Source organism: Anabrus simplex, chromosome 3 (genome assembly GCF_040414725.1).
Source record: "Anabrus simplex isolate iqAnaSimp1 chromosome 3, ASM4041472v1, whole genome shotgun sequence".
NCBI classification, from domain to species: Eukaryota; Metazoa; Arthropoda; class Insecta; order Orthoptera; family Tettigoniidae; genus Anabrus; species Anabrus simplex.
In genome coordinates, this window is record NC_090267.1 from 489,925,760 (window position 1) to 489,937,905 (window position 12,146).

Genomic DNA, 12,146 nt, shown 5'->3' on the forward strand with positions numbered 1-12,146 from the left:
TAGCTGATTGTTAAAAATAAAATGAAATGGAGTCAGATATTAATCCTAAGCTTTCCACTATTTCTTGACAAGATGTGACTATCAAATTTAATTAATTTGTCCGTCTCTGTGCTGTACAGTTTTGTGTGATTGGCTGCCACCCCTGAAGCTCTGCCACGAAATTTGAAAAGTGGTACCATGGGTTTCACTCAGCCTCGGGAGGTCAACTGAAAACGGGGTTTCCGGTTCCCACTTCAACCACCCTGGAAGTGGTTTTCTTGGTTTCCCATTTCTCCTTCAAGACCGTTTCCTTCCCTCTTCCTTGTCTATCCCTTCCAATCTTCCCATGCCAGTAAGGCCCGTGTTCAATAACAGATGAGGCCTCCTGAGCGAGGTACTGGTCATCCTCCCCAGTTGTATCCCCAATGCAGTGTTCGAAGCTGCAGGGCACTGCCCTTGATGTGGTAGAGGTGGGATCCCTCGCTGAGTCCGAGGTAAAAACCGAGCCTGGAAGCTAAACCGGTAAGGTAGAAGTGGAAGAAGGAGATAATATAAGAACAAGTGCCTCCAGTGAGGATCGAACTCACGACCCCTTGTTTACATGACCAATGCTCTATCATTGAGCTAAATAGTGTCTTGGTTTGATCATAATACGAATTAACTTGAAACTCAAACTCAATATCGTCGTGTGAAAATGAAGGAAAGACAGTTGCCTCCTGTGAGGGTCGAACTCACGACCCCTAGTTTACAAGACCAGTGCTCTACCACTGAGCTGAAGAGGCTACGGCTATCGTCGTCATACAAATGAGCTAGAAGCACAAACTCATTATCGTCGTGTGATAATAAAAGGAAGAAATTTGCCTCCATTGAGGATCGAACTCACGGCCCCTGGTGTACAAGACCAGTGCTGTACCGCTGAGCTAAAGAGGTTCCGATTTTTGTTGTCCCATGAATGAGCTTGGACAAGAAACTTATTATCGTCGTGTGAAAACAAAAGAAGAAAAGAAGTAAAGTTGCCTCCATTGAGGATTGAACTCAAGACCTCTGGTTTATTAGACAGTGCTTCACCAGTGATCTAACGTGGCTCTGATTTCCGCCGTAATACTAATGACCTTGGAACACAAACTTATTATCTTCGTGTGGTGATAAAAGTAGTCCGCCTCTTTGGTGTAGTGGTTAGTGTGAATAGCTGCCACCGTCGGAAGTTTTGGTTCGACTCACGGAACTGCCACGAAATTTGAAAATTAGTACGAGGGCTGGAGCCTCGGGAGAAGTGGTTTTCCGTTGTTTCCCACTTCTTTCCCTCTTCCTTGTCAATACCGGTACCTCGCCCAGGCGACCTCACCTGCTAGGCTGAACAGGGGTCTTGTGGAAGGATGGGAAGATTGGAAGGGATAGGCAAGGAAGGGGGAAGAAAGCGGCCGTGGCCTTATGTTAGGTACCATCCCGGCATTCACCTGGAGGAGAAGTGGGAAACCACGGAAAACCACTTCGAGGATGGCTGAGGTGGTAATCGAACCCACCTCTACTCAGTTGAACTCCCGAGGCTGAGTGGACACCGTTCCAGCCCTCATACTGTACCCTGATGAGATAGGCCCCTAGTTTCATGATTTGATTTTGATAGGAGAAATACAGATATATAGGAATATTAAATGAATACAGTGGCAGTTTTGTGTGGACGGGAAAATTTTCGACATAAGCCAGCCGTGATCGCGACTGTCCGGCGCCACAATAAGCTTGTCATTAGGGGGAAAAGGTTTCCTGGTCAGAAGATAAGAGGATTAAATCTAGAGCTCACAACAACAGAATAATGACTTCGAGGAAGTGAAAGAGTATATATTTCGGACCAAGGGCGAGTAGATGCATCACCAATACCGAGAATGTGACGTGCCAGTTTTTCCACGCCCGAGGCATTTGGTGTTGTCAACGTTACAAGGGAGAGATTTCAAACTAACCGAAGCGGTGTTGACCAATGAGAATTATATCACAGGCCCGCAGATAAACCAACATAAGAAAAACTAAGAGTGAACTCCAGTTAGCTTCTCCGATAATAATAATTAAATTATTCCAACCACAAAATTGAATAGCGGGGATTTTTGTGATATCATTCCCATGTTGATTAATTGTAATCGTAATAAATTAAAGTATTGAATTCGTGGAAATGACCCACGCTATCTCGCCATTGGTCGAGATGAGCACGCCATCAGGGACGCCGAGTTAGCGCGCGAAAGGTGGAGGACAGAAATTAAGTGATATTTCCATGATCACCGAACGATAGGAGTTCAGAATACGACACATGAATGTGTATCGCCAGTGTATTAAGTAGGATAAAGCAAGAGATCCAAATCCGCCTGCTTATGCCGATTTAGGATAACCAACCCCCCTCTCCAGGAGCTGACCGCGGATGACCCCGGCGGGAAACCGTATCGTCCATAAAAGTCCAGAAGCGGACCTCACATCACTCAGTTCTTACCAGTACCCAGTCGTTGGAAGTCACCAGTTGTGACCGTCGTAATGGAGTAGTTGAGACTCTGACACGTTGACTCTGTAAGTCAGTACCTCGGGACGTATTCGAAGTCAATTAGAGCTGAAAGTACGTGAATTATTAGGAGAATGAATACGAACAGTGAAATTATCCATAGTACCGAGTGTGTATAATCAGTACAATTGTATGTTGAATTTAATGAATGTCATGTGTTTAAATAATAAATAACTAACGGAACGCCGATAGTACCTTTGGAAGGCAGTGTGCGGAGCCTGAAGTAAACACCTCAAGATAGACGGTGAATAACTATCCGAGCAGGGAATTATAGGAGCTAGGCGATGATCAAGACGGCTTGAAAATAAACCAGGAAGTGCCGGTTGAAGACGCGATACGCGCCGGTTCAAATGAACGACATTTCGTCGTAATGTGTCACGACGTGTGTTTCGGGCGTATATGAAGAGTATATTGTGCGAGTGTCAGGGGTCTAGGAGCACCTATAAATGTTTTTTTTTGTTATTAGTATTCCTGTGTAAAATAGTGTAATAAGGTATTAATCATGGGTAGTCACCCAGAAGTGTTTTATGGTGTTAAATTTGTATTGTGCGGCATGATGGACGAGTAGATCACCATGGGGCCGTAAGGCCTATATCTCCTCCGCTACGAGACAATGGAATTCTACATAGGAATGAGTACACAATTTTGATATTTAGGGGATGTTATCGCGACTAAACGGGGTTCAGTGTAAATTAATTATGGTTACTTAACATGGTCCGCCTCCCGAGTCCATGATTTTATTTTTTTGTTAGACGGACGAACTAATTTATATTAACGTAATAATGGGTTAGATTAATTAATTTGAGTATTTGTTTGTTGTATATAATGTAAATATGGGATATATTTCTTTCAATTAATGCATGCTGTTTGTAATACTTTGAATTAAGTTCATTTCAAGTGTTAAATTCTTTTTTTTTTGTGCTAACCCATTTATTTGAATTTCATTCACTGCGGTGATCATTTGTATTTTAATTAGGAATAATTTCTATTAGACAGCCAGATTATGAAAGAGCCAGAGTATGTAAGATTTGTGTTGCGTACGGAAGGTCATTAAAATACTAATAATAATCATGTTTGTGAGTTGACAAAGGAAAGTAAAATAATAATAATAATAATATTTGGGCGTGTGCAAGTTAAAGTATAATAATAATAATGACGGTGCTTCACGAGTTAGCCAGTGCAAATATAATAATCAATGTGGAGATGACATGTAGCGTTAAAGACTTTCATTCGCGTAATCAGTTTGATTTTACGTAAATTTTTGATTTTACGTTTTTGGACTTTAATTTAACCATTAAAATTTTGTTTAAAAGCGATATAGGCACGTGAATTAGAATGGTCACGATATGTTAAAAGCCCAGAATGATTTGAGCCCATATTTAGAGTTGGAAGTCATGAGGGACGAATATCCGGCGTGAAATAAGTTGAGCCGTATTGTTTGTAATGATGAAATAGATGAATCTCAAGGCCTAAGATGATATAAATGCATATGCCGGTGTTATTAGTGGTAGAATCCACGCACCGAGGATTATTTTATGAATTAAATGTTTGAAGAGTTCCGATGAAAGGAAATGGACTTCAAATTTGAAGGAATAGTTTAGCAATCGCCGGCATTGGAGGTATTTGCCCAGCCGCGATGTGCCATAGGTTGTGAGATGTGTCTTGGGAGGACAGGTGTCCCCATATAAAATTAACGGCAGTACGAAGTTGAAGGTACGGTCCCGAATACCGTGTTGTCCCGACCGATATAAAGCAGATCTTAGTGGTTCATAACGGGATTTAACATATGTGACTAAATTCTAAAGAGTGGATATTAAAATATCATCTTTCCATTTTTAATAATAATAACAATAATCATACTCCAAGTGAATCTTGTCTTAAATCAAGTGCTTAGTGCCAAGATAAATCGGAATTGTAAAAGGGGTTATGCGTTAAACATATTAAGAGTGGACTACCGTGTAACAGGCGAAATTAAGTTTTTTTAATAATAATAATAAAATTAATAAAAACTAAGCTACTTTTTTTTGAAGAATTAATTTTTTTTTATATATTTTGGACATAATAATGATGTTGGGAGATGAAATGAAAGATTTGAGATTTTTAACTAATAATAATAATAAATAAAATATTTGAAGAAGGAGAAGAAGAATAACCAATGAAGGTACTTTTTTTCATTTTATTTTTTTGATGAAAATAATAAGAGCGAGAAGCTGAAGTATTATAGAAAGGATGATTACGGGTTACCATAATCACTATTTCCACTATTAATAATAATAATAATAATAATAATAATAATAATAATAATAATAATAATGAAAAGTTGAAGGAGCAGAAGATAAAGAACTTGCAATAGTAATTTGAGAATAATAATTATGATGAAAGGAAATTAAGATATTTAATGGGCGATGATTCATTGTTACGAATATCATAATAATAATAATAATAATAATAATAATAATAATAATAAAAATATTTATGAAGAAGCTGATCATTATATTGTGCGGATAAATTAGGAGTAAGAACGACCCTCGTTTGAAACGTCGGCAAGGGTTGGCATATAATCATCCCGGATGACAAATGATAATAATCAAATACAGGATTATAATTGAAATTAATGATAATAAATTAATTGATGGTAGTCAGAGTATATGCTAATGATCAGATAAAGAATGGTAATGATATTATCTAATAATAATAATAGGAGGATATGCTAGGGACAGTCATCCTGTGTCGAACTGCTCTGAACCAGATGTTGGGTTTTCACGGGGAGATAGCGGTAGATACGTAAATAACCCACGGACGGCACATGTTTGCAGGGTCAGAGCATAGTAATGAACCTTTCCGTACGTCTTGTCGTATTGACAAGTGTAAATATTAAAGTAGCTTTTGAGTTAATGAACTCTACCTGGTGTGTTTGTGAATCTGGAAATAATAGGCTAGAGTTTGTCCGTATTATAAATTCCCGTTTTTTCGAGGCGATAACATTTTCTACGGTGGGTGTCCGGCTCACCAGAATGTACATACCGGAAGTGTCTCATGTCCAAACGGAACGAGGAGACGACAGTAAAAAGTTACTGTCGTGCCTTCGTCGCCGAAAGAATATCTCCAGCGGTGAAACGTCCAATCATACGGATGTGAATTCGATCCCCAGTAACCAATTGGGACGAATTCACCAGATGTTTTACACTACCAGAGTAGTGAGGTAAAATCCAAGTATTATGTCATTTATTTTTCAGGATTAAAGTGTCCCAATGTAAATTTGTCATCATGTGTAGTATGCAAAATAAGTGAATAAATTGCTCCTCATTGCAATTTCAATAGGAAACAGCTTCCATATCTTTTCATTGTAGTTAGTCCAGTATGCCCATGGAATTTAAGTTGTCACTTCCCAGTCCAATTGTGGAGTCAGAATTTTGTATCCATGAATGAGTCGTCCCCCGTAACCTTAAATTTTCATGCCCCGTTCATCCCTGTGTTCATTTGATGCGCCGATATATATATATATATTTTTTGATATAAATTTTTTTATTCGTTTTCGAACTGATCACCCCTGAGATAAATGCTAGTCTGGGACTCAGGAGGTGGGCGGGTGCATAATGGCGCCCAACGTAAAAGGGCCTATTGCATCATGTTTGAGCAACGGGTGACTTTATAATTTTTTACGCAAAAAAGAAAATCTGAACTTTTTGTTGTATTAGCGACGATATCATTAGCGAGCAGCTCAGTGCCCGATTTCATTATAAATAGGCCCAGTTGTTTAACTTAAATGTAAACCCAATCGGGATATTTAATTAAATTTTGACCGCATCACGGTTGAATAGTGGTTTTAGATATGTCAAGTAGTATTTCATGTTAAAGTAAGGTTAGTTTCGAACGGGGCTAGACTTGATAATTATACAATAGTATTTTATTGCTATAGAGGCTCATTAAATTAATAATTCCCTATTCTATGAAATTAAAATTTATTGTGATTTAGTGAGACTCCACAGAAATGTAACTATCCATGGGCAGGAATTTTATATAGGCAAAATTTATTAGGAATACTGTATTTGGTAAAAATGTGACTGAGAACCAGATTCAAGTATTAATAAAAAGATAATGGAACTGTGTAAGTTAAATTTAAATTATTTCAAGACAGGTGACTTCAAGGTTTTCGTCATGGTATTATCGATTGTTGTTGTTGTTGTCATATTCGGGAGTGACTAATGATATGAATTTCACTAATAATGAGCACGCGATGGCAATTAATATGCAAATGTGAATTACGTTATATAATAATTCGCTATGTGAAAGCGAAAAATATTGTTTGGTTTTGAATTTGGAAATTTAAAAATTCTAGAAAATATTAACGAGGATATAACCGTATGATAGGGCCTAGACCCAAAGTTGTCGTAATCGTGTGCGATAGGATGAGAAGCTGATCGGCCCTCTTTTCTCATTTGATATAATGTCAGACGAAGGTGGGGAGCGTCCCCAAGGTGAACAGTTAGAAGGACAGGGAGAGGTGAAAGCTCTCACTTTGGAAGACTTAATGCGAGTTATGGTTCTAAATAAACAAGAACTCACGGAATTGACATCTATAGTTCATGCCGCTAGTGGTGCGCTAGAAAATAAAGTGGACAGGGTTCAGGCCGCGAGTGTTTCACTAGAGCGTAAAATTGAGACTAATAGACAGGAACTGACGGAACAAATACATGCCGCTAATGTTTCATTAGAAAATAAAGTCGAGATGGTACAGGCCGCGTGTGAATTTAATAAAATAAAACTCACAGAACAAATAGCTGAGGTTCATGCCGCCAGTATATCACTAGGACAGGAATTACTGGACCGAATGACCCAAGTCCAGGAGGCGTGTCATTTCGCTAAGGACGAATTGAAAGGGCATATCGACTCGTGTATTATTAGTGTCAATGAAAAGGTTGACCGATTCAGGGATGAGGCGTTACTAGAACGTAACGAAATTAAGGAGAAATTAAAGGCCAGTATTCAGGAGATTTCAGCTCAGAGGTTGGTCGACCGCGAAGATTTAAAGGCGCACATCGAAGAGGTGAGGGGTGAATGTCGCAAGGAAAACGATATCATCCGAAGCCACGTGGAAAGTAAAGGTGCACATACTGCAAATACTTTGGACAGGCACGAAAAGGGAATCGATGAGTTACGAGGTGAAACTGTTCGTACCCTAGTACTAGTAGCCGGTCTCAGAAATGAAATTCAGGATATAAAGACGAATTCGGAAGATCGTAGCCGTAGACTCACACAGTGTGAGGAGGCAAATATAGCATTGTTCAGAAAGACTGATGGGTTAGCGGAACAAAGCCAAACGATCGCTGACACAGAGGTCAGAATAGTGGAACAATTTAATGTACACACGGGGCAGAATTCAGTGGCCAAGCAAATGTCAGACAGTAATACCGAAAGGCTGGAAGAAATTAGAAAGGATCTGGAACAGGTCAAGGCCAGGTTAGAACAGCCAGGACCACTTCAGGACTTCCATCTCCAGTACCGAGAGTTCGAGACCCCAGACAATCAGGGCTTTCATAAAAAGGAAGGCATGTCACAAGCCGATACGACCGGACTTAAGTTTGAAGTAGGAGACGGATCGTCATCATCATCAAATGCCCTTCCGACATCTGTGGTCCACGTCATCAAAATGTCAGACGACAAACCACCTAGATACGACGCTCGAGGACATATAACCCCTAAAGGCTTCATCCGCGAGATCACTAACTATATTAGTGAAAATAAAATTCCGGCGGAGCGGCAATTACGAACTGTAGAGAAGTTTTTGGACGGAGCACCTGCAATGTGGTTCAGGGCCTTCTTAAACACATTCGAGGATTTCATAGGATTCCGACAGGCGTTTTTGCAAAAATTCTGGAGTATCCAAGAACAGCAAGATCTTAGGTTGGAGTTGTATTCTAGACGTTATTCAACATCGTCCCCAACTAAATATTCAGAGTATTTCGTATCCCAATTTCATAAGATGCGGGAATTAGATAATCCGGTCAGTGAGACAGAACTCATTAGCGCTATCGGGAAGCAGTTACCATTTGAGGTCCAACGGATGATGATTGCGTCGAATATTCAGACTGCAGTGCAAGCGGAAGCTTTGTTACGTCAATTAGATCAGACCACGTATCACTCTAACCAGAGGCAACCCAGGCCTAGAGAGCAACAGATAAAAAACGTCGAGAGGCAGACGGAAACTAGAACCATCAGTACTAGAAGCCAAGGAACGAGTACCGATCCAGAACCCAAGAGGATGTATGATCCAGGATGGAGACCCCGACAATGGAATCACGGAGGAGGATTTGCGGAAGGCAACTGGCAAACGAAGCATGTTAAATTCCATGACGAAACGGGATACCGTGGATATCGGAATGGAAGGAGCGAAACTCAGCCATACCACCGAAGAAATCAGAATAACCGAAGGCATTACACGGAGGAATACCGTAGAAATGGGGATGATCGACACCCAGAAACCCAGCAGTACCTCGATGAGCTGAAGAAGAGGAAATGGAAGGAGGCTATCCAAAATCATGACCGAAAGGATGACAAGCCATGTAGTGTTTGGGACCGAGACGATGGGAAACCATACATAGAGGCGACGATACAAACTATGGAGGAGCTACATCAGGAGACCAAGCAATATTTAGAAGACAAATGGAAGAAGGAGGCAAATGGTGGTCGCAACGGGGAAAGGAACGCGCCGTTGTCACATTCTCAATATGGTAGCCAGCTAAATCCAAACGCCCCTAGATTCGAGGACGAACGACAACTCGGAGCTAGGAGGAAAACGACAGAGTTTCAATAAAACGAGGCAGAGGATGACCAAGAAGAAGATGAGGACGAAGGAGAGGATGATGAAGAAGAAGATGGAAGAGAAGAAGAAGTCCAGCTGATCCATAGGCAAATAGAAGCAAGACCATGTCCAGAATGCGGAGAGATCGACAGTGATGTCCAAGATTTCGTTAACAGGATCCACATGATTCAACGAGAGAATGAAGAATTGAGACTCAATAACCACAATCTGCGGGGCGAGATCAGTCACCATCAAAAAGGAACGAAAGCAGTAATCAAATCATGATGAAAGTATGATGCGGATATATAAAAAAATCTCATGATTATCACAAGATTTTTTTTTACCGAGCAACAGGAAAATGTACCCTGATGTGATAGGCCCCTAGTTTCATGATTTGATTTTGATAGGAGAAATACAGATATATAGGAATATTAAATGAATACAGTGGCAGTTTTGTGTGAACGGGAAAATTTTCGACATAAGCCAGCCGTGATCGCGACTGTCCGGCGCCACAATAAGCTTGTCATTAGGGGGAAAAGGTTTCCTGGTCAGAAGATAAGAGGATTAAATCTAGAGCTCACAACAACAGAATAATGACTTCGAGGAAGTGAAAGAGTATATATTTCGGACCAAGGGCGAGTAGATGCATCACCAATACCGAGAATGTGACGTGCCAGTTTTTCCACGCCCGAGGCATTTGGTGTTGTCAACGTTACAAGGAAGAGATTTCAAACTAACCGAAGCGGTGTTGACCAATGAGAATTATATCACAGGCCCGCAGATAAACCAACATAAGAAAAACTAAGAGTGAACTCCAGTTAGCTTCTCCGATAATAATAATTAAATTATTCCAACCACAAAATTGAATAGAGGGGATTTTTGTGATATCATTCCCATGTTGATTAATTGTAATCGTAATAAATTAAAGTATTGAATTCGTGGAAATGACCCACGCTATCTCGCCATTGGTCGAGATGAGCACGCCATCAGGGACGCCGAGTTAGCGCGCGAAAGGTGGAGGACAGAAATTAAGTGATATTTCCATGATCACCGAACGATAGGAGTTCAGAATACGACACATGAATGTGTATCGCCAGTGTATTAAGTAGGATAAAGCAAGAGATCCAAATCCGCCTGCTTATGCCGATTTAGGATAACCAACCCCCCTCTCCAGGAGCTGACCGCGGATGACCCCGGCGGGAAACCGTATCGTCCATAAAAGTCCAGAAGCGGACCTCACATCACTCAGTTCTTACCAGTACCCAGTCGTTGGAAGTCACCAGTTGTGACCGTCGTAATGGAGTAGTTGAGACTCTGACACGTTGACTCTGTAAGTCAGTACCTCGGGACGTATTCGAAGTCAATTAGAGCTGAAAAAATGGAAATGAAATGGCGTATGTCTTTTAGTGCCGGGAGTGTCCGAAGACAAGTTCGGCTCGCCAGGTGCAGATCTTTCTATTCGACACCCGTAGGTGACCTGCGCGTCGTGATGAGGATGAAATGATGATGAAGACAGCACATACACCCAGCCCCCGTGCCATTGGAATTAACCAATTAAGGTTAAAATCCCCGACCCGGCCGGGAATCGAACCCGGGACCCTCTGAACCGAAGGCCAGTACGCTGACCGTTCAGCCAACGAGTCGGACAATTAGAGCTGAAAGTACGTGAATTATTAGGAGAATGAATACGAACAGTGAAATTATCCATAGTACCGAGTGTGTATAATCAGTACAATTGTATGTTGAATTTAATGAATGTCATGTGTTTAAATAATAAATAACTAACGGAACGCCGATAGTACCTTTGGAAGGCAGTGTGCGGAGCCTGAAGTAAACACCTCAAGATAGACGGTGAATAACTATCCGAGCAGGGAATTATAGGAGCTAGGCGATGATCAAGACGGCTTGAAAATAAACCAGGAAGTGCCGGTTGAAGACGCGATACGCGCCGGTTCAAATGAACGACATTTCGTCGTAATGTGTCACGACGTGTGTTTCGGGCGTATATGAAGAGTATATTGTGCGAGTGTCAGGGGTCTAGGAGCACCTATAAGTGTTTTTTTTTGTTATTGGTATTCCTGTGTAAAATAGTGTAATAAGATATTAATCATGGGTAGTCACCCAGAAGTGTTTTATGGTGTTAAATTTGTATTGTGTGGCATGATGGACGAGTAGATCACCATGGGGCCGTAAGGCCTATATCTCCTCCGCTACGAGACAATGGAATTCTACATAGAAATGAGTACACAATTTTGATATTTAGGGGATGTTATCGCGACTAAACGGGGTTCAGTGTAAATTAATTATGGTTACTTAACATGGTCCGCCTCCCGAGTCCATGATTTTATTTTTTGTTAGACGGACGAACTAATTTATATTAACGTAATAATGGGTTAGATTAATTAATTTGAGTATTTGTTTGTTGTATATAATGTAAATATGGGATATATTTCTTTCAATTAATGCATGCTGTTTGTAATACTTTGAATTAAGTTCATTTCAAGTGTTAAATTCTTTTTTTTGTGCTAACCCATTTATTTGAATTTCATTCACTGCGGTGATCATTTGTATTTTAATTAGGAATAATTTCTATTAGACAGCCAGATTATGAAAGAGCCAGAGTATGTAAGATTTGTGTTGCGTACGGAAGGTCATTAAAATACTAATAATAATCATGTTTGTGAGTTGACAAAGGAAAGTAAAGTAATAATAATAATAATATTTGGGCGTGTGCAAGTTAAAGTATAATAATAATAATAATGACGGTGCTTCACGAGTTAGCCAGTGCAAATATAATAATCAATGTGGAGATGACATGTAGCGTTA

General features: G+C 40.3%; 1 non-coding gene across 1 annotated transcript; it reads right to left on the reverse strand.

Moving 5' to 3' along the window:
• Positions 1-689: 689 nt before the first annotated feature.
• On the reverse strand, positions 690-761 carry TRNAT-UGU (transfer RNA threonine (anticodon UGU)). The gene has a single exon. It is a non-coding gene; the product is annotated as a tRNA-Thr (tRNA).
• Positions 762-12,146: the final 11,385 nt, after the last annotated feature.